Genomic DNA, 18,864 nt, shown 5'->3' with positions numbered 1-18,864 from the left:
TCCCCTTCAAAAGCTCCTGGCCCCTGATCAACAGTGGGGCGTTGGTTCTTTGGGACATGAGTCCTCCTTCTCCCCAGGACTGCTGCCTTCCTCGGGAAAGCTGTCTTGCCTTTTTCCTGACACGTGCCTTACAGTATTGGATTCTTCAGCCGCATGCAGGCAAACATGAGTTCAGTAACAATTATATTGGAAACTCAAGGCGAGAGACCGTTTTTTTTTTTTTTTTAAACAATGAAATGTTGTGAGGTTAACAGAGGTTACACACAGGAGTGAGATGAGTCTTTTGACTGTAGAGATGTTGGGAGTGGCCAGGACGGACACAGGCAGTAAGTGCTGATTCCCGTATTCATGTACTGATCCGTATGCTTCATTGGTAGAGACGTATCAGAGGGCTGTTGATCAGACCATGATGAAGAGAAGAAACCAAACCAAGGGGCAATGATGTGGTCTGGGAGGAATGCTTCTGAACCCAAATATTCTAAACACAGTGAGGCATCATTGCCACAGTATCTGGCAACTCAGATCTCTGTGCTTTGGTGGGAAGCGTGGGTTGTCACTGATCTACCTGAGAAGCCAGGTCTGCCTGTGGCCATTCTGATTAAGGACAGTGGAATATTATTCAGCCACGAAAAATGAGGGATTCCCTCCATTTGTGACATCATGAGTGGACCCTGAGGTTAAGAAAGTCCTTAATTCCTGTGCACGGGGAGATGAAGGAGGAGGATGACTTTGGTCAGAGAAACCTCAAAAAATATCTTGTCCCTGAGGCAGTCTTTGAGCACCAGTCTTCATGAGACTGGACACCAGTCATGTTGGCCCAGAGCAGCCACCTGAAGAAACATGTAAAGAGAAAACCATGACCTTGTTTTTCTTATGGTTCCATGTCTCCTTCTCAGCTTCGTCTAATGAGTTTAGCCTGTGGCCATTGATCTGTGAACCCGCCGTGCGCTCTTAGCTCTCCCCTCGGAACTGCTCGATCCTGCATTATAAAATCCAGGTGATTTACCTTTTCTCTTTAACTGGATTCCCTAGTAAGTCAGAGATATTTAAAGTTCTGGATGATGGCTTAAATTCTCCCCTGAGGGCGCTAGGGGGCAGAAGACTAGAGAAATGCACTGGCGCCGGGTGGTGAAGGGAGTTGGCTACTTGGCCAAGAGCCCAGAAACGATGGGAGACAGAGTAAATAGCTCAGCCGAAACCACCCAGGGCCCTTGGGGTAAGGAGGTGACTTTATCAAGACACTGCTTCAGAATCAAGCAAGCCAAAGCTGTGTCTGTGTCTTTTTCTCGCTCCCAAGGGAAGTCTGGGGCCATAGTCACCGCAGAAGGAAATACAGCATTACTACAATTGCCTCCAATTTACGAACCCCACATCATAGCATTATTATTTCAGCCTAAAGTATTTCCACGTCCGAGCAAATAGATCATGTAATTTATCTGGAAATGTGTCATGCTTTTCCTTCCCTCCCTCCGTCCTTCCTTCTTTCCTTCCTTCTACATTTGTAAAAAAAATTTTTTTTGGCAGAAGATAAGGGTGAAAGGGAATTCAAATAAATCTAAAAAGGGCACAGTGAAAGTTGAAAGGTTGAAAGCCCCTTTGATGCAAAGTTCCATTACCAAGACAGCTTCTTCAAAGCGGAGCCCCAGATGCAGTTCCCGCCAGAAGATTCAATTTACGCACATTGATTTTTCAAGGTATGTCTTTAGAGGCGTGAGATGTGGGCATCAGGACACACGTGACCTTCACTGTGTTAGTACGTGACGGATCACTGACCCCACATCTTTGAAAAATGCAGCCCCAAATGCTTTTCGCTCACTGTCCCTGTGTGGAAATTTAAAATCTTCCTGCAGAATTTAATGTGTTGATAGACTCATTTCTCTTAACATATAAGAACTTACATATATGCTTAGTACTTTAGAAATATCTGCACCTATAGGTGTGTGTTTATATACATATATATACACACAATTTTACTTTAGCGCGATAACTTCGGGAGATGATAGTGGAGTAGTGTGAGAATTTCAGATCAGAAAATGAAGATATTTCTAATTTATTTGAGCCACCTACTTTTTAGGAAATACTGAATGGCAGGGTAGTTAGCAGAGATCAATAACCAGGGGGCATTTTCATCGTTAACTCATTCGAGTAAAGGACTTCCTCGTGCTTTCTGCTGTTGGCGGCAGCGGTGGTTTCATTTCGGATTATACGCAGAGCCAGTTCTCAGGCTCGACGAGTCTCACCGGAATGGTTGTTTTCCTTCCTCTATCTGTGAAGCTCTAATTAAAAAGAGCTTAGTTACTCAAGGACCTCCTTTCTGCTATTGTGTACAAATTGCAAATTAATTAGGCAAATGGAGATTTCTAATATTAAGAGAGATCAAAACACAATTGTTTTCCATTTGTTGGGACTGTATTTAGAAGGGCCGATCATGCATCCTGGGCTGTTGGGACGGCCATCCCCGGGGCACCCGTGACTTACCCCAAATGGCAAAGCAAAACTGAGGTGGTGCAGTCATTGTCCCCACCAAGCTGGGGGTCTCCACTTAGTTTTGTAGAGAGAATAGTGAAGTGTATGAATGTACCGTCTAGGCAAAGTAGGCTGTCATTGGGTCCAGAGAGTCTTAAACTTTTACGTGCATGAAAAATCACACGGTAATCTTGTTCAAACATCGATTCCCATCCAGCATGGGTGGGAGCTGGGGGCTGTGCATTCAGTTTTCACAAGCTCTCTGGTGGAGGGAGTGCTGGTGCTCCCCCCAAAGCCCACCCTTGGAGTAGTGAGAGTCTCTGCTGGACCCCCAACTCATTTCACCTTGGAGGGTTCTTGTCTGCAGACCACGTGGTCCATGGATGGCCCATCTCAATCCTTGTTTCATGGTGGCACCTTCCAATCTGACTCTCAGAGGTTGATTATGTCATGATGATCTATGTATACACATAGCATAGTGGTGTGCACACACCCGCTCTGGCACATGCACAATACGTTTTGAGGGATATATATGTCTTATGTGTATTATATGCATGGTCACACGAATACGTATCCAGCATGATTTATTATGAGGAATGGAAAGGTACCTACTATACATATTATATATACTATCTACTGGTCTACTTACCTACCGTCTATCTACCTATCATGATGTATCTCTCATCTATCTGTCTCTACACCTGACTGTCTGTCTGTCTGTGTATCTATCTATCCATCTATCTACCTACCCATCCATTAGATGGATATCATCTATCCATCTAATCTATCTATCTATCTATCTATCTATCTATCTATCTATCTATCTATCTGTCTCTCTGTCTATCCATCATCCATCTAATCAATCAATCTGTCTGTCTGTCTATCTGTCTGTCTGTCTGTCTATCTATTTATCTATCTATCTACCTACCTATCATCTATCCATCTAATCTGTCTGTCTATCTATCTATCTAATCTATCTACCTGTCTGTCTACCTATCTATCTATTTATCTATCCATCCATCTAATCAATCTATCTATCTATCTATCTATCTATCTATCTATCTATCTATCTATCTATCTATCATCTATCCATCTAATCTATCTTTCTGTCTGTCTGTCTATCTATCTATCTACCTGTCTACCTATCTATTTATCCATCCATCTAATCAATCAATCATCTATCTATCTATCTATCTACCTACCTACCTATCTACCTACCTACCTATCATCTGTCCATCTAAACTATCTGTCTATCTGTCTGTCTGTCTATCTATCCATCCATCCATCCATCTAATCAATCGATCTACCAGTCAATCTATCTATCTATCTACCTATCATCTATCCATCTAATCTATCTGTCTGTCTGTCTGTCTAATCTATCTATCGATCGATCTATCTACCTGTCTGTCTGTCTACCTATCTATTTATCTATCCATCCATCCATCTAATCAATCAATCTATCAGTCAATCAATCTATCTATCCATCTATCTGTATCTATCTACCTACTTATCATCTATCTCCTATCACCTATCTGTCTATGTAGTATCTATAAACAAGAATTATAGCTGCAGTATAATTTTTTAAAAATATATTACCACATCCTCTTTCTTTCTTTTCTGCTTGGCCTGAGGTTTTTCCTTGTAAACAACTTTTCCTTCTCCAATCCCATCACTTCTCTTTATCCACAAAAAGCAAAACCATTTTTTTTTTTTTTACCCCTTTGTTTCTCTTATCTACCAGACCTGGCCACTTCTTCTTTCTATAGTGGTATTCTGGGCAGTTGTTTTTCTTCCAGCATCAGCACAGTCTATGACAAAGAGATGAGTTTCTCGACCATTTTGTTTTTCATGGAATAATATGGAACCTGGGTATAGAAGAATCTCATTTTGGAGGACGGTGTTTGTTTTCTGGCAAGACAAGCCTCTTAACATATAACTCTAGCTTCTTGGCTGAAATGAGAATCATTATCTGGTTTTTTTTTTACTTTTTATAAAAAAATGATACATTTGATATACAATACTACATATCTTTCAGGTGTATAACATAGTGATTCATAATTTTTAAAGTTATACTCCATTTATAATTACTATAAAATACTGGCTGTATTCCACACATTGAGCAATATATCCTTGAAGCTTATGTATATTATACACAGTAGTCTGTACTTAGAATTGTTACCTTTTTTAAATACATCTTGGGACACACTTGGAATCCAGATGGCAGTTGAACCGACTTGAGTCAAGACAGCACAGTTTGGCTTTCATTGTATTGGAAATTGTGCTGCTTCTGTTAACAATTTTGCCGTTCTCATATTCCAGCTTCTTGTTTTGACAAGTCACAAGGAGCTTCTGTGTCTTAAGCATGGAATGATGGAAATCTAGGACCCGTTTGCTTTGAAATGAAATTCATTCTAGACACGCTATCTTTATCCCACAGGATGTTTTATCTCGTGGCGTGTCTTCTCATTACTAATAATTTACACAAGAGGTCTCCATACCCACAACTTCTTCAAACACTTTGCACAGCTGTCTTCCAAAAAAAAAATAGGAGTGTAATTCTAGTTATGAGAAAACGTTCTTGCAAATGGTGATGACTGAAAGGCAGCCACTGAACTGCTTGTGTCCTGCCCACGTTGACTGAGCTAGGAAATTTGTCCTTAGGACAGTGGTCTGCTTTGTTTTACTTTTCTCTTTTTGATCAATGAGTGTCTAAAGCAATTCTGTGCAGTTGAAGCTTCCATGAAGCACCTGGGCTGTCTAAAATGGTACGACTTGTTACCATGCACCTGTCCAGATTCTAGAGAAAAGGAATTCAACTCCACCTGGTGACGGGACGTACTAACACCGCATTGCAGAGGGAGGGTACAGCTCAGTGGTAGAGCGTGTGCTTAGCATGCACGAGATCCTGGGTTCAGTCCCCACCACCGCCATTAAAAAATAAATAAAAATAAAAACCTAATTACGTCCACCTCCCTCCAAAAAAATAATTTGCATTGTAGATGATGGTTCAGCACAGAATGTAATTTTGTGGTCTGTGACTAAAACCCACGACCACCCCAACGTCTGATCTCCTTTCAAGTCAGGTCCACCGGCCTGCCCATGATAGGGCCTCTGCTTTTTCTTAAGGTTGACATTTCTTGACTAGGTTCAAAGCAGAAATGGCTAGTGTTTGCGTTCCTTATTCTCTCGTGTACTCGGAGGTAAAGTATTCTGATGGGTTTTTCAATAGACGCGTGTGTTTCTTACTGAAATATTTCATCGTGGGTGTTAATCAATGCTCCTGGTTCTTAGCTGTAACGTGGCTCCTTTTACACCAATCTTGAGATGCGAACTATAATCACAGACACACACTTACCCATCCATCCATCCATCCATCCATCTAAACACACAGGTATGTTTACCGAGAGAGAGAGTGGATTGCCAGTGCTTTCCACCCTGATAAATTGGCCTTGGGAGGCTCCGCTCTGTATTACTGACGTGTTCATTGCAACGCGGCTATGGAGAGAATTCAACACGGCATAATTGACTTGAAGGTCACTGCCTCATTTTAATAATACATTGAAGGGAAGTCATCCAGCTGATCAAATAGTAGTAACACCCACTTAAGAGGGAAAAGAATCCCCTGCGAAAAGAAATCCGTACCGCGAGAGCTCTCTTTTGTGAGTCCTTTGCATTCAGATTGGTTTCCTGAGCGCAGAGATAAATGCAGCTGGCCTTTCTGCAAACACAGAGGCGCTCCCCAAATCATGACCTAACAGATATTAAAAAGACGTGGGAGGGTCCACTATCAGAATGCACACTTCCCCAGAAGAGGCTGGCTGCAAAAGTCTTTTATTTCCATATTGGCTTCTATTCTATTAGAGCATGTGGATGGGAATTTTTTTTTTTTACAATACTACCCCACTCGAGTTAAGACATTGTCCTTTGCTTTTTAATAGCATCTCTTTTGGAAGGAAGAGGCAATTAAATCTATGGGGTGTGCACGGGTGTAGAGGTGTTTCCAGGAGGTCCCTGAAGGTGCACACAGACCGAGGCGATTAAGGGACACCAGCTGAGGCTGTTCAGATTAATTCCTGATGTGCGCGTGTCCCTCATTTCCATGGTGGCGATGAGACAGATGATCTAGAAAGGATAAGACACAAGGTTCTCTGCTCTTCCTTTTCTCAAAAACATAACCTACTGTCCACCCAGGCTCTAGAATATCTATAAATTAAAAAAAAAAAGTACCACGCTAAGTAGAGCATTAAGGGAGGTTGGCAGCTCAACCGTACATCCCAGTATGGCCGAGATCTTGAGTAACGCACAAAGACCGGCATGTGTTTGAACTTATGCAAGGTTGATAAATGTCTTTTCAAATGCATGAGCTGGGAAAATGTTCATACAGATGTGTGTCTTTCCATTAAAAGGGAAACCACTGGTGTTTTGTTTTTTTTTTGGTGTCTGTGCTCATGATTTCCTTCCATTGTTTCAACTTAAATAACAGACCAGCTTCCTGTCCGTCTGACTCTGGTGATTTGATACAGTTTATCACCTACGTACCTTCATTTCCAGTCAGCGCTCAGTAGAGCACGCGGCTCCTTGAGGGTGTGTGAGATGCGAAACGCTTATACTGACGTATGCAGCTTTCTGGAAGGTCCCTGCACAACGAGATCCAGGGAAGTTCCGCATTTTTGCTTCGGTTTGAGCAGAAAGTGGTGAAGCTGGGATGCTGGGTGGGCGAGGATGCAAAAACTGCCTGCCTTGCTGCTCTATTTTGACTCTCTCCTTTGTTGACCTGGGCACCTCCTCTCCTCGGGCAGGTTCTCTCCTGCTGCATTGTGCGCTCGTCAATATGAACTCTCCATCAAAGTTAGCAGGTAATTTTTCTACTGCTTTGAAGATCTGAAGCCTGAACTACAAGGCTCCTGGCAGCGGTAATCGCTCCTGAGGGCGTAAGTCTGTTCCATGTCTCCTTTAGGTGGTGAACGCCCTCAGGTTTCAACAGTGAGCCTGCGAAAAAATGCATATATGTTTACATACATATATATATACATATATACACATATTTTATTATTTACATTTATATTTAACTGCACTAGAATTCTATCCCAGCTGGTCAGTTGTTATGGGTAGTTATTTATCACTATATTCCGGAAATTTTATTCTTTCAGGACAGGGGGTGGGGGTACTATAGCGTAATTCAGAGCACTGTGACTCTCCACGTAGATTTTTTTGCCTTCCTTTTTTAAATGCGAAAAAGCCAAGAAAGGTACCATGCATTGCTAACATGATTAGCATTCGGAAGGACATCTCGATCTGAATGGATTGTTATATCGTATTGTAAACACAACCGTTAGCTGCGTTATCAGTGGGGATTCACCCATTACTTCCTCATCCACAGAACTGAGATTCTGTCCCAGTGGCATCGTGCTGAGCCTAGGAAATGCAGGGCGTTTGCTTGTGTGTTGAGAACATTTGACGTGAGATGATGATGATCATTCTTCCTCTTAACATGTTTCAAAATGTGCAATGGCATATGGTTAGCTATAGGTGCTACTTGTTACAGCAGCTTTCCAGAGCTTATTCCCCTTGCATATTGAAAACTTTGTCTATACGATAAGGTGTTAATATCCAAAATGTATGAGAAATTTACGTAACTCAAAAAACAAATAACCTGATTTAAAATTTGGGCAGAGGACCTGGACAGACATTTCTCCAAAGAAGACATACCAATGGCCAGCAGGTACATGAAAAGATTCTCGAAATCACTAATCATCAGGGAAACACCAGTCAAAACCACAATAAGATATAATCTTGCATGTTATGATGCTATCATGAAAAATACGAGAAATAAAAAAGTGTCATTGAGGATGTGGAGAAATTGAAACCTTTGTATGCTATTGGTGAGAATGTAAATTGGTGCAGCCAGTGCGGAAAACAGTATGGAGTTTCTTCAAAAAAAAAAAAAAAAAAAAAAAACCTAAAAATAGAACCATATGATCCAGTAATCCTGTTTTGGGGGATATGCCCTCAAAAATGGAAATCAGGATTTTGAAGAGAACCAGAAGCAACCCCATGTTCATTGTAAGATTATTCACAATAGCCAAGACATGGAAACGACCCAAGTACCCATTATGGATGAATGGACAGATAAATGTTATGTATAGTTTTATACACACACACACACACACACACACACACACACACACACACACATTTACATGCAGTGAAATCTTATTCCACCTTAAAAAAGAAGGAAATCCATAAGGCTTTTATGAATCAACCTTCTTTCCTTCCCTGCTGTGGGTAAGGGTTGAGGTTCCTGATATGCACAATGAGTATCTCTTAAAATACCTTAAAAGGTTTTAAAAATTCGAATTCAGAAAGATACATGCTCCCCAATGTTCACAGCAGCACTATTTACAATCACCAGGACAGGGAAGCAACCTAAATTTCCATTGATAGATGACTGGATAAAGAAGTTGTGGTATATATATACACAACGGAATACTATTTAGCCATAAAAAAGAATGAAATCATGCCATTTGCACCAAAATGGATGGACCTAGACATTATCATACTGAGTGAAGTAAGTCAGAGAAAGACAAATATCATATGGTATCAGTTATATATGGAATCTGAAAAATGATACAAATGAATCTATTTACAAAACAGAAACAGACTCAGACACAGAAAACAAACCTAAGGGGAAAGGCAGGGTAGGGATAAATCAGAAGTTTGTGATTAGCAGGTACTAACTACTACGTACAAAATAGATTAACAGCAATGATTTACTGTATAACACAGGGAACAACATTCAATATCTTGTAATAATCTAATGGAAAAGAATCTGAAAAAAAAAAAAAAACAGAGTCACTTTGCTGCACACCTGAAACTAACACAATATTTTAAATCAACTCTATTTAAATAAAAAAGAAACAAACAAACAAACAAACAAAATCACCTGGATCAAGAGAAACAGAGATTGTTTTTTACACTCTTATTTTTTTAAAAATATCGCCTGGATTTACATATATAAATAAAAGTGTGTATCCATTTCACTCTCTCCCTGGATGGATAATCTTCTGTCCTCTTCGAGCTGAGATCCAGAAAGAGAAATAAGGGTGGCGGATTATGAAATGCATTATAAAAATGAGGGTATCTGGCTTCAGCCAACTTCAGTTGATTTTGACTGTCCTTGCCACTGTATTAGCCTCTCTGGGAAAAACAGTGGCCTCACTAGGAACACCGTGGATGAGTCTAGAACACGTAGCAGGAAATGCGATAGCTTCTTCCCATGTGCAAACTTAATAAAATGCAGTGCATTGCGTGAAATTCTCAGTGGTTAGAAGACGTATCAGATATTCTGAGAGTCACATGCCACTGGAAACGTTAATAATGTCGGCAGTGTATACGAAATACATGATGCATGTAACATGTTTTATATGCTTAAAATATAAGAAACATTAATAATTTGATGATGTTTTGAAAACACACTCAAATGTTTTATTAAAAAATACACAGCCCTGAAATTTGCCTTTCCTTCCTTTTTTTTTAAATTTATTTATTACTGTATCACTTAATTATTTTATTTTAGCAGGGGGTGTGGGGTAGTTAGGTTTATTTATGTTTCAGAGGAGGGACTGGGGACTGAACCCAGGACCTCGTGCATGGTAAGCAGGTGCTCTACCACTTGAGCTGCACCCTCCCCACGCCTTCCTTTGTATTTTGCACTAAGTGGTAAACTGACGGGACCCCCTCTTGGGGTTTATAGTACGCCTTAGAGTGGAATTCGCCTTTTCCAATAGCAAATCCATGCTTTCTTTTTGACTCTTCCCTATGAGATACAGCATCACGATGCAGCGCAGACATGGCCGCGGTGCCTCGTTTTAAACTTGGTCGTATACGAGGGGGCAGCACGTGTGGAGGGTGACTTTTATTAATTGGCATACTTTGTCAGGACTTCTGGAAGCCATGTGTTCAATCTGACCAAAATCGCAGCAACTAATCATCACGTAATCTTCAGATCAGGGACCAGTGTCGCTGACGTCGCAACCAGAGTCCATTCTGGGGCTGGCAGCTGCCCGGCGCCTGGTTTATTCCAGAGACCTGTCTGCTGGCACCAAAGGACTCTAAGTTTTAGCTACTCAGAAAATACCACCTTTATGTTTGAATGACCATATTCACTGGGTGTAGAAAATCTATGTTTCTTTTTTTCCCCCTTTTTCCTGGAACCCCTTGCTACTCACGCCTCAGCTAGGAAGGACATCTCTCTCTGTACATGCACTTATTAAAAAATTCATTGTGTCCATTTCCCGCCCACAGCTCTGTAAGTACAGGGGAACCTCCCCTTATTCTGGATTTTCCCCTGTGTTGCTTTTACTGAGCAGGACCCTGTGGGGGCTTCCCAGGACAGACCACCCCCGCGTGTCCTCCACCATGCTTCTTGTTTGTACAAAAAAAAAAAAAAAAAAAAAAAAAAAAGAAAGAAAGAAAGAAAGAAAAGAAACATTCTACTCTCCAAGGGTTCCCCAGGTTCCAAAGAGCATTCAACACAGTCAAGGACCTTCTGTTCCTCCCTAAGGGCTGTAGATCATATTCTGAGCCATGTTCTTTGAGCTGTTTTGCAGATGCTAAAGCCCTACCAGGTGGGAGGACTCAACTGTGTGCCACCCACAAGCGCACAGAACCCACTGCACCTGCAGGAAGTAGCAGTTTGGTGACCTTGACCCCCGATGACCTCAGCACCCGCCAATCAGAAGACTGTCTGCGGGCTGATCACACGTCCCCCGGTCCCCCTCTCTCACCCTGTCTGTCAAAGCCCTTTCTCTGACAGCGATCAGGGAATTGGGGTCTTTTAAGCACCGGCTGCCCTGGGCTCCTTGCTTGGCGCCTGCTGTGAACGCTGCCCTTTCTTTCAGACATAGTGTGGGTTGTAGTTCTGTAGAAACCCCAACTTCAGGTTTCAGTGAGACATGAGAATTCATACTCAGGTGCTTTCAGTCCAAAGACTGACCCCAGGATAAACGAGGGGGAGCCGAGGGACGCTAACTCTGAGAAGGAGAAGCAGCCGGCAAAGAATAGGATTTCAGACTGAAAAACACCAGCCCCTGACGCATCCCCCAGGGGAACTCTGGGCCACGGGTGACACCGCAGCGTTCGTCCATCAAAAGGCCCGAGAAGCATCCGTCATCCGTGCGCTGGGTACAGGACCTCCCAGGGGCACCAACTCTCAGGGATTTGTAAGTTTTCTGAGCGCCGTGGCAATGAGTCCAGTGGTTTGTGTGTGTGAGAGAAAGATGACAAGTGTGCGCTGTCATGGGCAGGGAGCCCGGAAGTTGGAGGAAGGGACCCTAGGACTGGTGAGATGGCTCCCGAGGGGACCTGGCCGGAAGCTACTCCCGTGCGCCGCTGTTATCTTGATGCAGAACCCCTGAAGGGCTCTTGAGTTTGACTGCGCGTCTAATTACAGGACTAAGTCCTTCAGGACACTCCGTGGTGACCTTAATCTGTACGCCACCTCGCCTGTATTTTGCACCACATTGTCAACAGCACTGCCTCCAGATGGGGTGACAATTGATGTAGGTCTTGTGGGAGCTCTTTTGGCTTCTGTCCACACAAAGAACTTGTCACCTGGGTCCTTGGTGGTGGGGGGTGAGTGTGTCTTCAAAGTTTTTCCATCTTCTCCGACCCAACAATGATTCGATGGATTTCTGGGCATGGTGGGGCCACTCTGTGTGAGGTTAAAAATGCATCAGTGTAACAAAGTCGGTTCTGGGTTCCTTGGCTTTGTTATCGCTCGTGTTGTTGGACTTTTATGCAAGAAAGGTGGTTAGACCCAACCACAGCGACACCGACGGAGCAGGCTCTGGGCTTCTTGACGGTCGACACTCCTTGAACAGGTCTGGCATTGAAAAATGGTGTCTCCCACATGGCTCTCAGTTCTGTCAGGACTGGAGCCAAACCTTTGATTCAGTTTGGTCCCTGGGTCGTTGTAGGGTGTTAGTGTTTTCCTTGGGGATCTGACACGATCAGGGAATTCAGATGGTGTGACTTGGTCCAAATGCGATTTTGAAATCTTTTCAGTTCTACCATGATTCCCCCAGATGACAAAGGGACTGTCTTAAAAGTCCCAGTGCTTATAATTTGGTTTGTGACTTTGAGCCCGTCCCTCAAACTCTTTAGCACAAAACTCTCTTTGAACTATAGCAAAGTTGGGGGTTCCCTTGAAGACGTTTCTGTATCCCATTGTCTTTCAAAAATGTGCCCAGTGCTTTCATCCCAAAGGCGCCACTCGGTTGCTGCCTGTGAACTTGAAGAGGTTACATAAAACACCAGAACGCGGTTTTCTATTCCGAAACGGAATTAGACTCGGCCACCCACCTCCCTCTCAAAGTGGATGTCAGCATCAAATAATACACCTATGGGAGGGCTTTGAGGGTTGGTAATGGTGGTGCAACTGTAACGGATTATCATGATCACACTGTGGGCATCCAGGTGGAATTTTTGGATCTCCCATCGTTTTGAAGAATTATATCAAAACGTTGCCAGGCTGTTGAGTTTAAGCGAATAAAATCACTTCACTTGCAGAGAAGCCCTCGATTTTATGAAGCCCAGAGCCGTTGCCCCAACACCGAGGCCACGTAGAACTGAATCCTCTTTTGTCACAGCTTCCATGACCTGGAGCTCTGTCAGTGCCCCGCCGTGTGCCCGTTCAGAGATTCTTCTCTTGATGTATAAAGATGTTTCGCACTTGCCCCTGTCAAAGCTCCATCCAGCGTGTATTCTGAGAGCCCCAGTAGGGCTGGCGTCACATAATAAGAGTGTTTCACAGCAGCCGCCCTTAACTGTCCTGAACTTCTCCCTGAACTGCCCTGAGCTGGCTCATTAGCTGGGTTCTTCCTGTGACTTTACCTGACACTCTGTCTGCGCTTTCTGGGTCAAACAGCGCGATCCCAGCGGACTCTGGGTCCAGTGTGAATGGCCGCCCACTCTGTTCCTGGGATTAATGATGTCTTTGAACTTGGATCGGGGTCACCGCACCCACCGCCATGGCGCCGTGCAGAGTACAGGGGACACCTTTGAGGACACGCCCGGACTTTCATCACGGCAAGGGCTCTCAGAAAGAGGAACTGAGGCATCCACATGTCATCACGGGAGGAACTCGGGAGGGAAAACGGATGTAAAGGTTTTCAAGGAACCGCGACTCTCGAAAATGCCAATGTCTTTAAAAATTTCTTTCATAGATTTAAATACATGCAAGTTGGACACACATTCACATTTTTCAGAGTCATGGCTCCTTAAAAATTCTTATTCTTATGCCCTGGATAAGTTTTTGGTGGCTTTCTGTCAAGGATTAAACCTACTCATTGGTTATGTATCTGAATTAATATCTATAATCAACACGTATATCTATATTCTCTGTCTATGGATAGATAAAATTATTGATTTTGGGTATACATTGATTACATGAACACATATATGCATATGTGTGTATATACACATGTGTATATATTATATATATAATCCATGATTAGCCTTTAATTCTTCTTTTTGTATATATATATTTATATTTATTGAAGTAGAGTCAAGTTAACAATGCTGTGACAATTTCTGGTGCACAGCACAGTGCTTCAGTCACACATGAACATACATATATTCGTTCTCATATTCTTTTTCACCATAAGTTACTACAAAATATTGAATATAGTTCCCTCTGCTGTACAGTATGAAATTGTTTTTCTTTTCTATGCATGTGTATATATATATATATATATATATATCAGTTAGTATCTGCAAATCTCTAACTCCCAGTTTACCCCCTTCCACCGCCCTCCCCACCACCCTGGTAACTACAAGTTTGTTTTCTATGTCTGAGAGTCTGTTTCTGTTTTGTAAATAAGTTCATTTGTCTTTTCTTTTCTTTTCTTTTTTTTTTAGATTCCACATGTAAGTGATATCATACGGTATTTTTTCTTTCTCTTTCTGGCTTACTTCACTTAGAATGACATTCTCCAGGAGCATCCATGTTGCTGCAAATGGCATGATTTTATTCTTTTTTGTGGCTGAGTAGTATTCCGCTGTATAAATATACCAAAACGTCTTTATCCAGTCATCTGTCGATGGACATTCAGGTGGTTTACATGTCTTTAGCCTTTAATTCTTGATGGGGACCCACCATATGACTGTTAGAAGTTTATGTCCTTTGCTCATGTTTTGGGAAGCACTAAACACATTTTCTCACACAAGTATTTTTTGTTCTTTATTAGTAGAAGGTATGACTACGGCTAGTGGTAGTATATGGTCTACCGTGATACCCGTCTCTTGCCTCCGCCTCTGCTTTGTTTTCCTCTCTTTACCCAATAAGCTCTTGTTTTCATCCATGTCTGTTACTGCCTTCCTTTCAAACGATAATTATAGTGCGTTAATCCTTCCCCACTGTCGCCTTGGTTTGTAAGATAAAAGGGAACGTGTGTCCTTTTATTTTGTAACATCGTGTACGTTAATCTCAAGAACCGCCATCTTGGATCTCTAGAAGATTACAAGAGGTACAAACCATATTCATTTAATTAAACAAATAAAGAGGAAGAATTAAATTCTGATAGGCACAGAAAGGAATCAGGAAGACTGGAGACCCGAGGACGAGAGATCTGGCCTCAGGTATCTTTCCTGGGTTTGGGGGACTTGGGGGAGGGGGAGCTATTCAACCACTGAATTTTGATTTGCACTTTCTGGAAGCTGGTACGGTAAAATCTAGCTTGGAATGTCAGGAGGGTGAACTAGGGTATCTACAGGGGAGTTGAAAACACGTGTATTCCGGGAGAGAGAAGATTCTGATACACCGTTGTGAACTCAGGGTTTGAGAGTGCAGAGCTAGCAGGTAAATGAAATCAAGGTTGAATGTGTCGCGCTGTATTAATTCAGATGGTGACCGAACAGAAACCAACCAAACCCTAATACAGTACAGGTACGTTCAGCATTACCAGCCCTAAATACTCCGTCCCTATAACGTACTGAGACGTTACATACGCATTTTTAATAGTGGGTAACAACTACTGGGTTTGAGAGTAGATGTTTGAAAGTCACGGGCACCTTACAGATGCAAACATCAAACGTATTTCAAAGAAATGTGCTGAGTCATAGCTGTTACCTATCTGTCGAACTGATGGAAATGCCACTTACTTATAGTTCCTAGGTACTTGTGTTTCTGTATCAATTATGTCTTAAACATCTCGTACATTTTCCCACGTTTAATGTACAAAGAGGGGGATCGATGTGACCAAAATCACTCAAACACAGATCTCTGAAGTGTGGTGTTTGCCAGCGCCTTATGATTTATATCCCATGTACACGCTTGCCTTGTGCATGAGACAAAGTATATCCTCAGGCAGTATTAATCAAGGCCTCCTCAGAGCACACGGGTAAATAACAGAAGACAAATACTCAGATTGAGATTTCTCTCCGACGTTCGTATTCTGAGATGGTGCATCATCCCTCTGCTTCGCACTCAACAGCGCGTTTAACCACTGACCCGCGAATACAACAAGGGGGCTTATTATCCATTCTGCTCTCCTTTTAAACCGTGAATTGTGTCTATTTATACAGAGTAGAAATTACACACTTCTCCACACTCCTTAATTTACCTGGTCTCATTATCCTCGTAATACATAAATTAAAAATGACACGATCGATGAACTGGAAAATCCCCTTAGAGAAAGCAAATTATAGCTAATTGTTCACGGTGCTTCTCCTTTATCTTCAATGGCATGGAACTTCTAGATCATTTTTTAAAATTCAGCATGTAAGCATTTCATGCTTAGGACTGTTGTTTCTGTTGGAAGGAAGGTGAAATTGTCCCTGGACCGTTGGTGGCAGTTGTACTGATTATGGGAAAGGGCGTGAAGGTGCCAGGTCAGGGACATTCGGTGTCGAGGCTTGTTCTGTATTTGAAAGACTCATCATTCAACACACATTAATTGAGCATCTCCTATGTGCAAAGCACTGTGCTGAGATACAGGACGCCTCCATTCAACCTCAGGTCTGTGCCCAAAGACACAGAAAGGTCTTTATCCACCCTCTTTGGGTTGCAGGCTTCCCGAAAATAATTGCCTGTAAAACCACAAATAGGAATTTTAAAAATAGTGTGCGTTCTGAGTGTCTCTGAGATCGCTCTCAAGGCTTTAAATTTCCAACGGTTTCAGTGTTCCCATTTCAAACGCAGTTGCAATATCTTAAATCTAAAACACCTTTTCAATCACCCATCACTTGTAACCATAAGGGTTCGCCCGCATCTGCCCCGGGCTTGGAGGGGGACCTCAGCTAGCTCTTTGTGTTATCAAAAGGAAGCGCCCTCAGGCTTCTCAAGAATTGGGGAAAGCAAGCTGCCTGTTTTGATCTTCACTTTCCCACAATTATTGTGCCCTACTTTTAAAAGCAGCTGCTTCCTTTGTTAAATGCTTTACAAAATGGTACTGGAACTAGATATAGGTTTGGATACGACAAAAGAAAATGTAATTTAATATGACCTCGCTGTGTATATGAAGTACTGAAGACCGGAAAGGTGAAAAAGAACATGGTTGCCATCATAAAGTATCCGTGTCTCCATTGGGGTCACCTTTAGCAAACAGGACCTGTGTCCTTGTCATTTTGCAGCGTCCCAATTTAGCACCATGCCTGGTGATGGAAGCATTTTTTTTTTTAGAGGAAGGCATGATTGAACACTGAGGCACAGAATAATAGGTCAACGTTGTTGGTTGAGTATTTGAAACAAACAAAAAAAATTAACACCTGGATTTTTACCTCATTGTACAAAAGATGATTAAAAAACTTTATCAAAATAGGAAATGCTTTTAATTACGGGTAAACCCCTCTGCTCTACAAAGACTTCTGGTTTCCCTTTACTTTGAAAGTCAGTACAGACATAGGAACTTCCTTTGCGATGGAAGTTGCAGATGACAAGGGGGATTGTGGTCTCCGCATAATTCCAAATGTTTGAATTCCATCCCTCTGTGATTTCAGAAGAATCAAATAGGGGGCAGTTTAAACTAAACTTTCTTTTTTGGGGGCTGGTGGCTAAGGAAAACTTTCAGTACCCAATTTATCACTCTAGGTGGCCTTTCTAGTCCTTGATTGAAAGCAATGCTGCTGGAAACCCCACTGACCAATGCTCACCCTCTCTGTTCAGTGATCTGTGTAGTTGCCGTCTGCTATTTCCCCATAATATCTAATCTTCATAACGTCTTCTGACACCCTAATTTCTCGCTCTTCCTTAACTCATTGGAGAAGAAGGGATGATACAATTTGAAAGGATGTGAAAGTTGACCTTTTCCTTGAGAATAAACAGTATGTCGCCATGCCCTTTGGTGTGTAAGTTGGGGAACGCTTTGGGAGAAAATTACAGGGTGTCATCACAGGATGCAAGATGTGACCCTGAGAGTCATGCCCCACTAGCAGCCTTTAATAAACCTGGCACCGTCTCAAAACGTCACCTGTGTATACTCATGCTGGCTGCTGAGGAAAACACTGTATCTGTTTCATCCAGAGACAATCCCTGCTTATTTCTGCTTAACAGAAGCCTGGCTTTCTGTTGTTCCATGAATACATCACATCTTTGTTTGGAAAAAAAAAAAGCTTTAATATTTCTCAGAATGAAGAAATATTCAACAGAAATGATACCAAGATTATGAATAAATCCGTACAATGACTACATTTTTTCTTCATCGCCGTGGCACCCTCTAAAATCCAGTGGCAGGACTGGCTACTGGCCCCAGAGCCCTGGAGCTCAGTGAAAAATCAAAATGCAGGCTGTCTTGTTCATATATTATTGCAACTTCAAGATGCTGTCAGTGAGTGTGGAACCAAATACAGTGCCCTTCTTGGCTGGGGGCTGGGGGAGTGTGTCCTGTGTTCCATGTCCATGATGCTGGCCTTGTTAAATAAGACTTGAGATAGGATATATATAGTAGAGAAAGATACGGATATCATGTTGTATTTGGGTCCCCTGTGCCTTGGGTTGACATTAAAGGAGTCTCTAATTAGGAGCCCCCATGGAGTTGGGGGTCACCCAGCTTTATATAATTGGATATAAGGATGGGCTACCGAGAAGCAACAGGGCCCCAAGAGTTCCAGACCTTAAGCTGGTCCTACTGTGTGCCATGGTTCAAGACAGGTACCCAACCTGCTGATCAATTGTTCAGGGACAAAGCCTGGGGTCCACACAGCCCCCCCAAAGTGTAACCAAGGCAATATTGACTTGTTTGGTGTTGTATTAGCCTGTTTAAGTTATTGTAACAAAATACCATTGATGGGGCTGCTTAAAATAGTGGCACATTAAAAGATAAAGGATAAAGAAGATGTGAAAGACACACACACACACACACACACACACACACACACACACACGCACACTATGGAATACTA

The sequence above is a fragment of the Camelus dromedarius genome, chromosome Y, assembly GCF_036321535.1.
Source record: "Camelus dromedarius isolate mCamDro1 chromosome Y, mCamDro1.pat, whole genome shotgun sequence".
Lineage (NCBI taxonomy): Eukaryota > Metazoa > Chordata > Mammalia > Artiodactyla > Camelidae > Camelus > Camelus dromedarius.
Note: the sequence above shows the minus strand (reverse complement) of the source record.